This window comes from Anomaloglossus baeobatrachus, chromosome 2 (genome assembly GCF_048569485.1).
Source record: "Anomaloglossus baeobatrachus isolate aAnoBae1 chromosome 2, aAnoBae1.hap1, whole genome shotgun sequence".
Taxonomy (NCBI): Eukaryota; Metazoa; Chordata; class Amphibia; order Anura; family Aromobatidae; genus Anomaloglossus; species Anomaloglossus baeobatrachus.
This window is the reverse complement of record NC_134354.1, coordinates 179,502,679-179,519,643: the sequence shown is the minus strand read 5'-3', so window position 1 is coordinate 179,519,643 and position 16,965 is coordinate 179,502,679.

Here is a 16,965-nt window from a genome sequence, read left to right as displayed (position 1 = left end):
ATATAATATGGGCTGAAAGTGCACACTCCCAGCTGCAATATGAGAGTTTTCACATCCAAATCGGAGAAAGGGTTTAGGAATCATAGCTCTGTAATGCATAGCCTCCTCTTTTTCAAGGGACCAAAAGTAATTAGACAAGGGACTCTAAGGTCTGCAATTAACTCTGAAGGCGTCTCCCTCGTTAACCTGTAATCAATGAAGTAGTTAAAAGGTCTGGGGTTGATTACAGGTGTGTGGTTTTGCATTTGGAAGCTGTTGCTGTGACCAGACAACATGCGGTCTAAGGAACTCTCAATTGAGGTGAAGCAGAACATCCTGAGGCTGAAAAAAAGAAAAAATCCATCAGAGAGATAGCAGACATGCTTGGAGTAGCAAAATCAACAGTCGGGTACATTCTGAGAAAAAAGGAATTGACTGGTGAGCTTGGGAACTCAAAAAGGCCTGGGCGTCCACGGATGACAACAGTGGTGGATGATCGCCGCATTTTTCTTTGGTGAAGAAGAACCCGTTCACAACATCAACTGAAGTCCAGAACACTCTCTGTGAAGTAGGTGTACCTGTCTCTAAGTCAACAGTAAAGAGAAGACTCCATGAAAATAAATACAAAGGGTTCACATCTAGATGCAAACCATTCATCAATTCCAAAAATAGACAGGCCAGAGTTAAATTTGCTGAAAAACACCTCATGAAGCCAGCTCAGTTCTGGAAAAGTATTCTATGGACAGATGAGACAAAGATCAACCTGTACCAGAATGATGGGAAGAAAAAAGTTTGGAGAAGAAAGGGAACGGCACATGATCCAAGGCACACCACATCCTCTGTAAAACAAGGTGGAGGCAACGTGATGGCATGGGCATGCATGGCTTTCAATGGCACTGGGTTACTTGTGTTTATTGATGACATAACAGCAGACAAGAGTAGCCGGATGAATTCTGAAGTGTACCGGAATATACTTTCAGCCCAGATTCAGCCAAATGCCGCAAAGTTGATCGGACGGCGCTTCATAGTACAGATGGACAATGACCCCAAGCATACAGCCAAAGCTACCCAGGAGTTCATGAGTGCAAAAAAGTGGAACATTCTGCAATGGCCAAGTCAATCACCAGATCTTAACCCAATTGAGCATGCATTTCACTTGCTCAAATCCAGACTTAAGACGGAAAGACCCACAAACAAGCAAGACCTGAAGGCTGCGGCTGTAAAGGCCTGGCAAAGCATTAAGAAGGAGGAAACCCAACGTTTGGTGATGTCCATGGGTTCCAGACTTAAGGCAGTGATTGCCTCCAAAGGATTCGCAACAAAATATTGAAAATAAAAATATTTTGTTTGGGTTTGGTTTATTTGTCCAATTACTTTTGACCTCCTAAAATGTGGAGTGTTTGTAAAGAAATGTGTACAATTCCTACAATTTCTATCAGATATTTTTGTTCAAACCATCAAATTAAACATTACAATCTGCACTTGAATTCTGTTGTAGAGGTTTCATTTCAAATCCAATGTGGTGGCATGCAGAGCCCAACTCGCGAAAATTGTGTCACTGTCCAAATATTTCTGGACCTAACTGTAGAATCTTCTGGTTGTGCTAAAAGCTGTAAATTGTTATCTACCATTCAAAACAATTACCTCTCTCAGATGGTAGATGAACCGACTAGGGGAGATAATTTGCTAGATTTGGTCCTGTCAAATAGACCGGATACAATTTCATATCTACAGGTCCGGGAGCACTTGGGCACCAGCAATCATAATATGGTAAGCTTCAACGTAATATTCAATAAAACATTTCAAAGGGGAAATGCTAAAACCTGGAATTTTAGGAAAGCTGATTTCAACAAATTAAGGGAAGAGCTTAAATGTGTAGATTGGGACAAAGTCATGGTAACTGGGGATACTGAACATAAATGGGGAAAGTTTAAGGATATACTGCTAGAGTCCTGTAAAAAACTTATACCCTCTGGTAATAAAACGTCCCGGAATAAAAAGAAACCACTATGGATAAATAAGACTGTACAAAGTATAATAAAACAAAAACAAAGGGCGTTTAAAATCTTGAAGGCTGAGAATACAGAAATAGCATTTCAGGAGTATAAAGATATCAATAGGCAATGCAAAAAAGAAATCAAACAAGCAAAACTAGCTACTGAAACAAAAATCGCCAATGACATTAAAATAAATCCCAAAATCTTTTATAAATACATTAATGCCAGAAGGAAAACAAAGGATAGTATTGGCCCCTTAAAATATAATAACAAGTTAGTTATAGAGGACAAACAAAAGACTGAGATATTAAATAGGCATTTCTCTTCTGTGTTCACCAAGGAACTGACTGTACCAGGCATCATTCAACAAGTGAAAAATCAAAGTTCACCACCCGATATAATTAATTTAACACAAGAAGAAGTATGCCTACGTCTGAGTAAATTAAACATTGACAAATCCCCAGGGCCAGATGGCATTCATCCACGAATATTGAGGGAATTGATCTCCGTATCTGACAGACCGCTGTATCTTATCTTTTTAGACTCGCTTGTAACAGGGTTGGTGCCTCAGGATTGGAGGATTGCTGATGTGGTACCGATATTTAAGAAAGGTAAGAGGGTAGATCCAGGCAACTACCGTCCAGTAAGCCTGACATCAGAAGTATGCAAAGTTTTTGAGGGCATTTTAAGGGATGACATGCAAAAATATGTTGCAGAAAATAATATAATAACTGACAGACAGCATGGATTCATGAAAGATAAATCGTGTCTAACCAACCTGTTGGGGTTCTATGAGGGGGTAAGTGCAAACCTGGATATTGGTAATGCAGCTGATGTGATTTATTTGGACTTTGCAAAGGCATTTGATACTGTACCACATAATAGCCTTATACTAAAGCTCCAGAAGCAAGGACTAGGGGAAACTATATGCAACTGGGTAAGGAATTGGCTAAAAGATTGGAAAGAAAGAGTAGTCATAAATGGTACATTCTCTAAATGGGCTATAGTCAGCAGTGGGGTGCCGCAGGGATCTGTGCTAGGACCAATTCTTTTTAATCTCTTTATTAATGACCTTGTGGATGGGATTGAAAGTAAAGTGTCAGTCTTTACTGATGACACCAAACTATGTAGGATATTAAAAACTGACCTTGATAGTATAATATTACAAAAAGATCTGGATAAGATGTCAGAATGGGCAGATACTTGGCAAATGAGATTTAATGTTGATAAATGTAAAGTAATGCACCTAGGACGGAGTAATCCTATAACTGCGTATACATTATATGGAAGTAAACTCGGGACTACAGAACAGGAGAAGGACTTGGGTATTCTCATTACAAATAAGCTGAGCAGCAGCACTCAATGTCAAGCAGCAGCTGCAAAAGCAAACAAGATTCTAGAGTGTATAAAAAGAGAGATTAGATCCCGTGATCCCAACGTATTGTTACCCCTCTATAAATCACTTGTAAGGCCACATCTGGAATATGGGATTCAGTTTTGGGCTCCACATTTTAAAAAGGACATTCAGAAGTTAGAGTCAGTTCAAAGGCGGGCAACTAGACTACTACAAGAAATGGAAGGCCTCTGTTACGGTTGCTGCGAGCACTGGAGACTATGTCCAGATTTCTTGCTACTGCACATGTGCGAGCGCTGGAGACTAAGTCCAGATTTCTTGCTACTGCACATGTGCGAGCGCTGGAGACTAAGTCCAGATTTCTTGCTACTGCACATGTGCGAGCGCTGGAGACTAAGTCCAGATTTCTTGCTACTGCACATGTGCGAGCGCCGGAGACTAAGTCCAATCTTGGAGCCATTGCACATGTGCAGGTGACATCATCGCTGACACGAGGTCACATGTCTCTGACACCTTCTATGCCGATTGGTCGCTGGTCATGTGCTTGTGACGTCTTGCTCGGTGATAGGCCAGCATGACGTCACTCCTGTCGTTCTGGCAGCGGATTGGCTCTGGTGTCCTCCATCTTGGATGAGGCACAGAGTCTATATAAGACCCTGATACACGCCGCATGGTGCTCAGTCCTCTTGGTTCATGCATATGAGTAGACGCTCTGTGCGCGTTCCTCTAGGCATTCCTCTGTCTATGCTAGGTGAGCGCTACCGGCAGGGTAGCGTTCTTATACCTTACAGCTTCGGCTGCTGTCCGTATCCTTACCTCTTAGGGGAGCGGACATAGGCAGGTGCCTGAGGCACATGGTCTGGCTGGGCCTTGTGATTCTACTCGTAGGTGGACGTTGCCGCTAGGGTAACGTTCCTTATACTGCGTCTGGCAGTTGTTCGTATCCTCGCACACTAGGGGAGCGAACAGAGGTAGGAGCTTTGTGCGGCTTACGCTGCTGTTCGTCTCTTTTGCACCACTAGAAGAGCGGACCTAGGCAGGTGCCATATCTAGTGGTTCGTGTCCTCGCACACTAGTGGAGCGAACGCAGGTAGGAGCTTTGTGCGGCTTACGCTGCTGTTCGTCTCTTTTGCACCACTAGAAGAGCGGACCTAGGTAGGTGCCATTTCGCACACATTGCCTTTGTCTCTGTGATTATTAACAGAGATCATTCCACACACCCTCCAAGTAAGGGAGGAATTGCTTTACTTACTTATTAGATTCTTCTGTGAGTTAACAGAGGTATTGCACTCTGCCATAGTCTGCAGCAAAGTCTTTGCACGGTGGACCCTGACTGTCTGATACTCCTTTCAGTTATTATCAGACAGCCCCCCGTAACAGCCTCCCATATGATGACAGGTTGAAAAAGTTAGATATGTTTAGCTTAGAAAAAAGACGTCTCAGAGGAGATCTCATTTATATGTATAAATACATATGTGGTCAATATAAAGGACTGGCACATGAGTTATTTCTTCCGAATACAATACTAAGGACCAGGGGGCACTCACTGCGAGTGGAAGAAAAGCGATTCCGACAGCTAAATAGGAAAGGGTTCTTTACAGTTAGAGCAGTCAGACTGTGGAATGCACTACCACAAGAGGTAGTAATGGCAGATACTATAACAGCTTTTAAAAAAGGGCTGGATGATTTCCTCAGTACACACAACATTGTTGGTTATAAATGACCTTGTGACCAAATGTAGAACTGGTGGAGGAAGGTTGAACTAGATGGACCTAGGTCTTTTTTCAACCCTAGTAACTATGTAACTATGTAACGCAGGTGCAGGGAAAGGCAGTCACCACCAACCTACCGGGAGAGCTACCGCAGCCATCTGTGGGACCCGTCCATCCAGCCGTTTGTTTTACCGGAGACTTTGCATTCATCATTGGCTGAGTGAGTACCACCGTGCCGTGCGGCACAGCGCTGTCCCCGCGACCCTGCACCTCACCAGGCCTTGTAACCCGCCTGCCATCCCTAACCCTCACCGGGCCCCGGGACAACCAACCCCCCTACCCACGGAGGGGAGAAACAACATCCAAGTTGCTCCCTGTCATCGCTCCCGGGATCCCCATCCAGAGCAGCGGTGGTGTCACAACCTCACCACAACCGTGGGTGGCGTCACGGACAATATCCCTAAACCAAACCACCCCCTTTCACTCACGGGCGAGGAGTGCCGCTCGAGTCCCCGGGATCCGGCCCACCGCTCGAGCCACCACCGAGCAGCAGCCGGACCCGAGCAGTGGGTGAGCGCAGCGTTCCCTCCTCCGCCCGTGACACAATCAAATGTAGTTACTATATGGCAGTATTATGCTGGCTCTATACAAACCAATGTAATGTGGTTTTGATATGGTGGTATTAGGCTAGGTTTATACAATCAAATTTTGTTACTACATAATGGTATTATGTTGGGTCTATGCAATGCAATCTCATTTCTATATGGCGGTATTATATTGGGTCTATACAATGCAGTGTAATATGGTTACTATATGGTGGTATTATGCTGGGTCTACACAGTGCAATCTTGTTACTACGTGGTGGTATTATGCTCAGGCTATACATTGCAATTTTGTTACTATATGGAGGTATTATGCTGGATCTATAAAATGGAGAGAGTAAAGTGGGGTCTACCAGCAGCTCAGAGCATTTCAGGAGAGAGTGTACTGACCTTATGGTAGGTAACAGACACAGTTTTATAGTGGAAGAAGTGTCTCCCAGCAGCACAGAGTACTACAGCAGAGGAACGTCACAGTCAGAGGCAAAGAGTATTTCAGGAAAGCAGTAAGCTGATGTTGTGGTGGGTCTCATCTTGAGCACTACACTGGGAATGGTGCAGGGCCCTCTGGCGGCACAGATGATATAAGGATAGCAATGTTGGGATATTGTCACAAGCTGGAAAGTCCACCCACAGACTAAGGGGTACTTTACACGTTGCGACATCGCATCCGAAATATCGTCGGGGTCACGTCGTTAGTGACGCACATCCGGTGCCGGTAACGACATCACAATGTGTAAATCCTAGATGCGCCAATAAAAGATCGCAAAAGCATTGAAAATCGATGATCTGTGTAGCGTTGTTCATTTTCATAATGTCGGGTCGACCGCAGGTACGATGTTATTTGTCGCTCCTGCAGCAGCACACATCGCTGTGTGTAAACCCGCAGGAACGACAAACATCTCCTTACCTGCGTCCCGGCGGCAATGCGGAAGGGAGAAGGTGGGCGGGATGTTATGTCCCGCTCATCTCCACCCCTCCGCTTCTATGGGCCGACCGATTAGTGACGTCGCGGTGACGTCGCTGTGACGCCGCACGCACCTCCCCCTTGAAAGAGGGATAGTTCGGCGGTTACAGTGACGTCACGGAGCAGGTATGTGCGTGTGAAGCTGCCGTAGCGATAATGTTCGCTACGGCAGCAATCACCACGTGTCGCATGTGCGACGGGGGCGGGTGCTATCGCGCTCGGCATCGCTAGCCGATGCTAGCGATGTTGCAACGTGTAAAGTACCCCTAAGAGTTACTCGCTGGAAAGAGAATTATCTTCCAGCAGCAGACTATTGCAAGAAATTAATGTTGAGATATTGTAGTAGGTCACAAGCTGGAAAGTGCAGGTTCCACCCACAGCACAGAGTATTTTAGGGCTATAATAATCTTGTGGTGAGTGACAGACTGAGCTACACAGTAAAAGGAGAATTATCTTCCAGCAACACAGAGCATTTCAGGAAATCTCCCTCTGCCTCTCTCTCTCTCCCTCCTGGCTGCACCACCAGACCTCTTTGGAAGGTCTTCCAGAAAAATGTTTGTGTTTCTCATTGACTTTCATTATGCTTGTTACTCGAGATGAGCACTCGAGCATTACAAATTGCTTGACTGGAGTAAAGCCCACCTGATCATTTTAGTGCTGACCCAACACTAGTAAAGATGTTATGGCGATTCTATGTGGATTTTCTCAACTCTTACAATGGCTTCCAATAACAAGGTTTGTGTTTACCTTACATTTAACAAACTCCAGGGATTTTGACGTTTACGCCTACGGCTCTGTACAAAGATTTGGCACTCATTGTAAGGCCCCTGGGTTAAATCCACAAAGTACCTATTGGCTGGTGGAGCAAGATTGCAGCGGGATAGGCGAGAAGTCCAGTAATAACCAGAGGGATGTACTAACAACAAAATCAGCAGGCACGGACATGGTCAGGGTCAAAACTAGAATAACATATTAAAAACAAAATCGGGGATTAAGGCAATCCAGAATCAAGTAAATTATCAAGCCTCGTAGACTATTAATTACTCAGGTTAGGCAACAGTCATTGGACCAGGTGAGAGACCAACAATAAGGAAAGCTGTCAACCAGTGGCTGATCGGTGGGGTTGAGCTGCATATTACATTAGACTTTTACTGTATATTCTTACAGGTTGCTCCAAGAACTTACCTATGAGTTTGGCCAAGTCACCCCACATTCATAAAGAACATGCACGTTGTTATATCAGCGGGTTTGTAATAACCGCATGCTGATCTAATGATTTATATGATGGTGAAGCTTTGTGGTCATTATATACATCTCGTAATTTTTCCATGTTCTCACTGTTTTGTTGGTTTACACTATAACTTCCCAAATGTAATCCTATTCCAAAAATATATTGTAACGCTGGTTCATTGCTGTTATTGAATGGATAATAGAAAGTAGGACAAATAGCAAGTCAGTATCACAAAGTATGTAATCAGTGTCCCAATGAGACTCCTAGGCTCGTCTAACTTTATAAGCAGAAAAGCTTTGTTTTTAATGGTGCATGCAACAACAATAAAAATATTGAGACAGAAAGGCTCTTCATTGCACTGGGATTCATTGAGAACACGCTGAAGCTGCGCTGAATGTGCCGCTTGGCTCGCGTATGCTCCGTATCACATTTCTAGCTCTTTGTCAGTCAATTATTCTCTTATAGGAATTTGTCTCTGAACACAAGATGGCAGCCTTAAATAAACACTGCTCCTAAGCTGTTCTGCATCTTTACACATCATTAATTTTCTAATTTACACGTTCTGTTTTTCAGGGGCAAACTGTAGCTCATTACTCAAGAACTTATAAGAACCAAAAAAAGAAGCCTGTGTGTGCCTAGTCTGTGCCTTTTTCCCTCTTTTAATTCATATAGAGTTCTTTTATTTTTCATAGGACAACTAATTTTTAACATAACATAAGCTGATGCTTTTTTTATTCCTCTTTAGACAATATTCTTTTCTAAATACAGGGACAGAGGCCTGAAATAAATCCCTATAACTAGATTTGAGCAGACCTTTGGAAATTCGGTTCAGCAGGTACAGTTGAACCCTAAAAAAGTTTGGTTTGTGACCCCGACTTGATCCGAATCTCAGTGGAAGTCAATAATTGGGCATTTTATGGCTTCACCCACATTCAGCCAGCCATAAGCAGATCTCTTCCTGGGAGGGTGGGCAAGGTTTTCAATTTTTTTTTTTGTTTGCGTGTGTGCACACTACAGCTAATCATGCTGATTTCCCCCCCAGTGTGAGCCGTTTAAACACTGCTCGCGGTTTCCACATTGCTGAGCATCACTTATATCCAAGCACTGTGCTACTCGCTCATGTGTGCACTCGTAACTCACTGGAACTTCAAACCTGAACTTTGCTTTTTTGGTATTCGGTTTCCAAACCTAAACTCTGAACCTCAGGTTTACTCACCTCTACCCATAACTCAACACAAACCTTAGAATAAACTGCACCAAGTTCCCACAGCTGCTAATGTAGCGCCCAGAGAAGGGGGTACTCGATCCCGGGCGGTAACAAATGGGAATGTCACTCTGGTGGCCACTGCCCGGTCCCGTGCTCTGGGCCCCTTTTGTTAATGGGGGTATTTATAGGGGAGATAAGAATTTGTCATGTCATGTGACGCCACCTGCGGGTTGCGGTTAATGATAAAGAACCGCCGCTGCTCAATGTGGGTACTCCCAGGGCTGGTGGTAGTGGCAGCTGTGATGGTAGGCCCTCCGCAGGTAGGGCTGTGCCTGGGAGATGTAGTGGGGCAATAATGGAGAACACACCAGGTTGTCTTTAACAGTCTCTACTCACTGTGGACCCAGGGGTTGCTGGTTCAGGTCCCAGGAGGACCAGTGCCAATGTAATGACCCAGGTTGCTCTATTCCCGGCACTCTCTGTAGATTGAGTCCCTGTAGCATGGATGGAGCGTTTGGGGACTCTGACTGTCCCTTTTGGGGTACAGTCTCCTTCTCCGTACGGCAGACAGTGAGGACCCTGTGGGGAGGTAAGTGTCTGAATCCCGATCCTAGTTTACTGCTGATGCCCCCGGATTATTTGGTTCAGTGAAGTCTGTGGAGGTGTCCTCACCAGGCAGGTATATGCCAAACATTCTGAAACTTGCGCTTGACCTAGGGCCCTGTGCTCCGTTCGTGCTCCGGTCTGAGCAGTATCTTGGTACCCGTGCTGGCGACCTCTCTCCTGTGCCCCCGGGGTCACGTTACATGAACCCAGCTCAGGCATGTCCGCACACCTCTTTTGTGTGCTCTCAACTCTAGACTGTTCAAGACTGATTGACCCCTCCCACCAGGCTGCCTATACCCAGGGACTCATTCCCATGGCGACCATCCCCTTACATGGTTAATCCTCTATGCCCAGTGTGGAGAGGAGAAATAGGATTTTGATTGTGTTTTTGTGAAATTGGCACTTGTACTCCACGTCCCAGGGGGTAGGTCCTACGTCCCCAAGAGGATGCAGTTTCCTGTAGTGCTGTGAAGGTCTCAGGGGAGCTACACTAATAGTAGACTGAATGTATTTCACTCACCTTTGTAGATGAATGGTGGACAAAGCCATACCTGGAATTCAGTTTAATTTTATCAGTAGCTGAAAAAGTAAAGGAGACTCTAAAGCTCATGTGAAGAGAATGAAGATAGATTTTGAAAACAAGACAGATTGCGTCAATTGCCACTATTTACCGTATATGGTCCTGACAGGGACGTGTCATGGAGGCCGAGATAGATGTCAACCTTTGTATCCATAAACTAGACTGCCAGAAGATAAAGAAGCATGATTCATCACTAAGCAGAGCACACTTGCAGTGTCAGTGTGCTCTACGCCATTCCAGGCACTTGTCATTGTGCTTGGTGATGTAAGGCTTGCTGTTTGGCTATGGAAGCCCCAGCACACAGTTTTCACACCAATAAAATGTCAGAGAAAGATGGCAACTATGCAGAGCATTGGTGACTTTTATACACTATTTGCCTAGTCATAGTGACCCTTGTGACCCGGCTGTGTAAATTTCCAAGGATTGTCACTTTGTGGTTGATTTGCTGTGGTTCCTAAACACTTTTACTTTTCAATAATACCACTCAAAGTTGATCATGTAACATTTAGGAGGGTACAAATTTCACAAACCAACTTTTTACAGTGATCTTTCTACCTCTTAGAATGAGCCATTTCGGCAAACTGCATAGATAGGGGCTGGATTTTATATATTGATGGCAATGAAGCTGAATGAAAAACATGAATTCATGGATGAAAAGGTGTGTCCCAATACATTTGTACATATAACGTATATATTTAGTATATGCATATAGATATAGTATTTTACATTTATATATGTGTTGTAGGAAACAACATATGCACGCAGTATATACAATATATTTATGTTTAGTTATCAGCAAATGTAGGATGCAACATAAAATCTTGGTATTGTCGAAGGAAATAATGTGACAAAAACATTCTTCTCATTCCTTCTGTCAGTCGTAGGGACGCTGTACTGCTCCCATGGATTTCCCTGGCTACAAATGTAAATGAAAACGGCACAGCAGCAGCAGGAAAAAAAGAAACCCACTCCAACCTTATGATGCTTTGCCGTCTTTGCTCCACATGGGAGAATTTGAAACGAGCCGTGAAGGAAAGAAACCACCAGGGTAGAAAGACTCTGCCTCTGTATGAGGACTCACCCTGGATCTAAGAGATTTGTTATACCAATGTAAAAATGATAGGATAAAATAAATATGTGTATATCCAGGAGCCTTCAATGATGCTCTTTATAACTTGTCACGCATACAGTTCCTGCTTTCTTGTCCCTCAAAGTTCTTTTCAAAATGCATATTCTGCTAAAAAAGAATTGAAGACATTTCTTAATCTCTAATTCTATGGGCCTGATTTATTAAAGCGGTGGCACTAGATTTCTGATGTAAAGCACTTTTAAATGTCACCAAAATTTGCAACTTTTGGGGTTTTTACTCAAGTTTGCCCAGATCTGCCAAATTGAGGCCAGATGGGGGCAGAACAGGGATTTGATGCTACATCTAGTCTAATTAATGACTAATTAAGGCATGCATTATACCTGAAATCTTACTCTAGTCTGACTGGAGTGAGACTTGTGAGAAGCCTTTGACTCCATCACGCCCCCCTCATTAAGATCAATGTAAATAACGCTGCTCTTGATGAATCGTAGCCTGTTTAACTACTATGTAACCTATTACTATATGAGAGATGTTTCAGTCAAGTAGACTTTCAGGACAGCAACATGGCCAAGCATGTCTACTTTCCTCAGCTAATTCTAAAATTGACTTGACCGTGGAGTGCAAACTTTTTTTTGCAGATGTTCATCTTAATAGTTTTTATATTGCTAAGTTATTCCTCCTGTCTGTGCCACTGGTGAGATGTAGAGCTTGTAAGAGCCAAATTATTGCAATTTAAGTACCAAGGAAAAACGTAAGAATAAAGTCAAAGACATAATTTTGAATGAAGCTTCAATAACTTTCTTGATCTATGGCTGGTTGGCAAAACTCTGATGTAAGAAGGCAATAAGAGTTGCCAACTGAACTTTAAGGCTATGTGACCACGGGAGAAAATACTTGCGGCTTTTGCCTCGGAAAACCTGCAGATTTTCAGGATTTTCCATACAAATCCGCAGGTTTACGCAAGTACAGACACTCCCCATGTTACCCTATGGGATTTGGGGAGTGCTGTATCAATGCTGCGGTATATGCGGCTGCGGGAAATGCTGCGGATTTCCTGCAGCCGCACGTAACTGCATGTCAATTATTCATGCAGATTTTTCCGCACGGATCTCTATACTTACCTGCCTTGATTGAAGACACCGGAGACTCTTCTTTCAGTGTAGAAGAGTGGGACGGAGCTAAGAGCGGGCTGCAAGAGGTGGGCGGGGCCTGCAATTACAAAATAAATAAACTTATTTGCAAAGTGTATCTGCACATATATAGTAGTTTCAATGTAAAAATGGTCATTGATAACATGAGACATGGCATGTAACTTAACTCCTCTAATTCAGTGTTTGTCTCTGTCACGGGGTTCTTCTCCCATATCACACAATCAACAGAGCGAGAGATGGCGGTACAATCCAAAGAGCATTTATTTCAAGCAAATCAAAACGGTCCATAAGATAATCCACAAAACAGAGGGTAAAATTAATCCAGTAACACAAATATAGTCCGGTAAGCGATAAATGTTCAGGTCTCTCTCTGAGAAGTCTCAGCTTCTACCAGAGGATCAATCTTCCTGCTTCATTCTTGAGGTTCTCCAACACACTCCCAATCTCCAAGTAAGGCCCCTTTCACACGTCAGTGATTCTGGTACGTTTGTGCTTTTTTTTAAACGTACCAGAATCACGGACATACGCAGACCCATTATAATGAATGGGTCTGCTCACACGTCAGTGATTTGTCACTGCACGTGTCTCCGTGCGGCGTACCCGCGTGTGCGTGATTGCCGCACGGAGACATGTCCATTTTTTTCTGGCATCACTGATGTCCCACGGACCACGCAGTGGTGTGGTCCATGAAACACGTGCCAGAAAAAAACGTGCATTTAAAATAATAAACATTTTTACTCACCCGGCGTCCAGCGATGTCCTCTGCAGCCCGTTCTCCCTGCTGCTTCTAAGCCGGCTGATTACTGTCGCGCATATTCATTATGCGCGACACAGCCGACCCAGAAGCAGCTGCTGCAGGGGTCACCGCCGGCTGGATGCTGCGTCGCGGGAGCGATCAGCACCATGGACAGCGGAAGCGGGAGCAGGTGAGTGAATCTCTAAGTGCAATCACGGGCCACGGATAACGGAGCCCGGATTGCACTTAGACAACCCACGTGTGCCGAGATTCACGGCACACGCAGGGACATGTGCGTGTTTTACACGCCAGTGAAAAGCGTCACTGTTTTTCACTGACGTGTGAAACGGGCCTAAAACAGAGAATTTAGTTGAATCCCTGGACCCCTCCCCCAGACCTAGGGACAGAAACACTGTAGGGGATGATTATCTACAGACAATAGAATGTGCACATAAGCAGTACAAATAATGGATAGTGAACCATGCCGAAACATTAACCCACACAAAATGGTACATGACCCACAATATCCCACCATCACAGTCTCTTCGTTAGCAATCAAATTAGTTGCAATAAGCTTCTGTACGAGGGGCTGATGACAGGACCGGGACATCTAGGTTGACCTTCAGACTGGGGACTTTGCACTGTCCCTTAGTTCAAGATACGCTTGGTGGTAGAGAGGTCTGAATCACCAGCGTGACCCTAATTCCTGTTGAAGCCATGATGTAACTCCCCCTCCGCCACTCAAGGGATGAGCTGGGACCGTAGTCACAAACTCCACAACAAAACAGGGACAAGAGAAAACCCAAAACTCGTACACATGGCAATCAAACACAAAGGAGCGACTATGCGTGCACAGGGGAAAATATCATAAAAGGGAGGAAGTAAACAATCAACTGGTGAAATTTCCACACCACAGACTGCTGCAGTCAGCACCAAGACTGCAGCCAACACAGCAACTTGCAGAGAGGGCTCCACCAACTCCTTCCACCTCCAAGCCAAACATCCAAATGAGAACAGAGAATAACCGGCACCCTCTAGTGGGAGCAGATGGTATATATAGGAACAAGACAGTGGTGCCCGATATCACTACCGTGACCGGGTCTCGCAGCACTGCCGTCACGGGGTCATGTGAGTCCATGGTGAGCTTACCTCACCTGACCCCCGATGTCGCTGGCAGGCTGCTGTCCTGGCCCGGTGTCCTGAGGCGGCACGTCATCATAGCTACAGCTGATCGCATCCTCCGATCAGCTGTTCTGCAGTCCTGTTGTGATCGCGCGCGCTCCCGCGGTCACAACGGGATCTGAAGCAGCGAGGGCGCATGCGCCGCCCTCTTAGACACCAAGCTGTGTGATGCGGGCTTCAGAAACATGGCGCCGGAGATAAGCGCTATACGCAGAGGCCCACTCCGGCGCCATGTTTCTGAAGATTAGAAATTTACATACAGCCAGAGGGAGGGAGGGAAACAGGCGGCGCGGGGGAGCGGGAAACACGTGCATAACCCGCCCGGACATCAGGAAAGAGGGAGGAACAGGCTGGTGGGGGGGGCGGGGAACTCCTGCATAACCCGCCCGGACATTAACAGAGAGGTGCACACGTCAATCAAAAAGTGCACGAAATTTCAAACTTTATAAAGTTGGATTTCACTGACTAAACACCAGAGCTGCACCCTAATGGTATGTACACAATGTGCCTGATAGTGCCAGTACTGCACTGGCTGCACCTTATTCACAAAAATCCTGATGTTTGGTTCCCTTTAATATTATAGCCATAGCCAATAGGTCTTATTTAAATTTTTTTAAGTTACTTAACCTGGGGGTTCCTTCGATTTTTTTTTTATTGGTTTACCCAACAGTACTGTGCAAAAGTTTTAGGTAGGTGTGAAAAGTAATAATACTTTTAAAAATAGAAGTATAAATATATAATTTATCTCCACTAACAAAATGCTAAGTGAATTAACAAAAGACAGATGTAAGTCAACTCAATTTATAGTGTGACCACCCTTTGCTTCAAAAACAGCATGAAAGCATCAATTCTTCTTGGTACATTTGTACACAGTTTTGAAGTAAATCGGTAGGGAAGTGTAGAGGGGACGGGGCAGGCTGTAGTAGTCGTATGCGCAGAGGTTGCCAGGCTGCAGTGCAGCCGCTCGGTCTTTGCCTCCAGGTCGCCACTCCACTTCAGACAGAGATGCTTTCGCCACAGTCCACACTTCCACTGACTCAATAAATCAGACACATAAATACTTTCTTTAGCGGAACTTTTCTTGATTTTGTTACAGGGACACTTTCGTCTCGCATACCACGGGCACTGCTTCTGACCCCGATGGGGTTCCCTCCAGACTTCGCTCTGTGCCGCCCCCGTGCCAGCAGCTGGGCTGCTCGGATCCGGATCCGCGGTGGCTCGAGGGGTCTCTGGACCCGGGGGTCGCGCAGCCACTCAGAAAAAGGGAAATATTTACATGGGGATTGAAAGTTCGTGATGCCACCCACGGTGTGTGGTAATGTGGGAGACCACCGCTGCTGTTGGGAGAACCTGGTGGCGATGGTGTAGCAGCAGGATGTTTAACCCCTCCGTGGGTAGGGGGTTTGTTGATGGCGTTTGGAGTGCGGCTATGTGGGAAAAGCCACCACTGCAAAGTCTCTCACTGCTGGGACTGGTGGTTTTAAGCAACTTGGATGTTATGGCCCTCCGGAAGTAGAGCTAAGTCCCAGGGGGAATGATGTTGGTAGCAGTATGGTGGAAGTTGGTGATGCAAAGGTGTAGGAAGAATTCAGACAACCCAGGGGTGGCGGTTTAACTTGTGCTTTACTCACTGGTTCTGAGTAGGTGCAACTTGGCTGGTGCTGGTCTCTACCAATCTGGGCCTCAGGTAATCCGTTATTCCCTTGATCTCAGTGCCAGTATGATGACCTGGTGAGCTTTACTTCCATGCACCTGTCTGCAGTTGGTGGGTCCCCGTGGCCTGAAGCATTTTAGGGTCCCCTCCTGTTGTCACAGACCTGGCCCGTATGGCAGGCAGCTTGAACCGCTCTTGGGTCGGACCTCTGTCCCCGTTCCCGGGTTCCCTCTTTGCTGCTGTGCCCTGGACACTAACTTTGGTGAGGAACCTTGATGATTCCCTCACCGGGCAGATTTATCAAGTGAGCTTGAAGCGTCTTCCTGAACTAGGGCTCTGCACCCCGCCGGTGCTTGGTCGAGTGAGTAGTCACACCGTACTCTCCCTGGCAACCGTACTCCTTAAGCCCAATAAGTCACTTTACATTCTCTGTCTGAGCGTCAACTTCTGATTGACTGTGCATAGACTGTCTGACTATCTGAATGTCAAGATGTATGTCTCTTGTCCACTGTACTGATTAGCCCCTCCTCCTCCTAGGTTTCTGACTAGTGGATTGGAGAAGTCCCAACCAATAGGTGGCCATCCATCAGGTCAGTCTCTAGCCTGTTACCCCGTCTGGGGAAAAAGAGCATGGTGGTGTGTATTTGAATGTTAGTTTACCAGCACTAGTCTTCCAGGAATCCCGGGGTTAGCACTGCACCTGTTACTGGATGCAATACCCTGTGGCACCTGACGCCTCATGGGCGCCACATATACGCTCATCACTACAGGTGACATCTATTTAAAAAATCTTGTCCCAATGAGCCATTTAATCTGTAAAATGGTATTTCATCTTGAATGCTGTTCTGTCTGAGGGAAGTGTGAAGGCTGCAGGTCATCAGCGGCTGCTGATAGACTTCAGCGCTCATGTGACACAACAA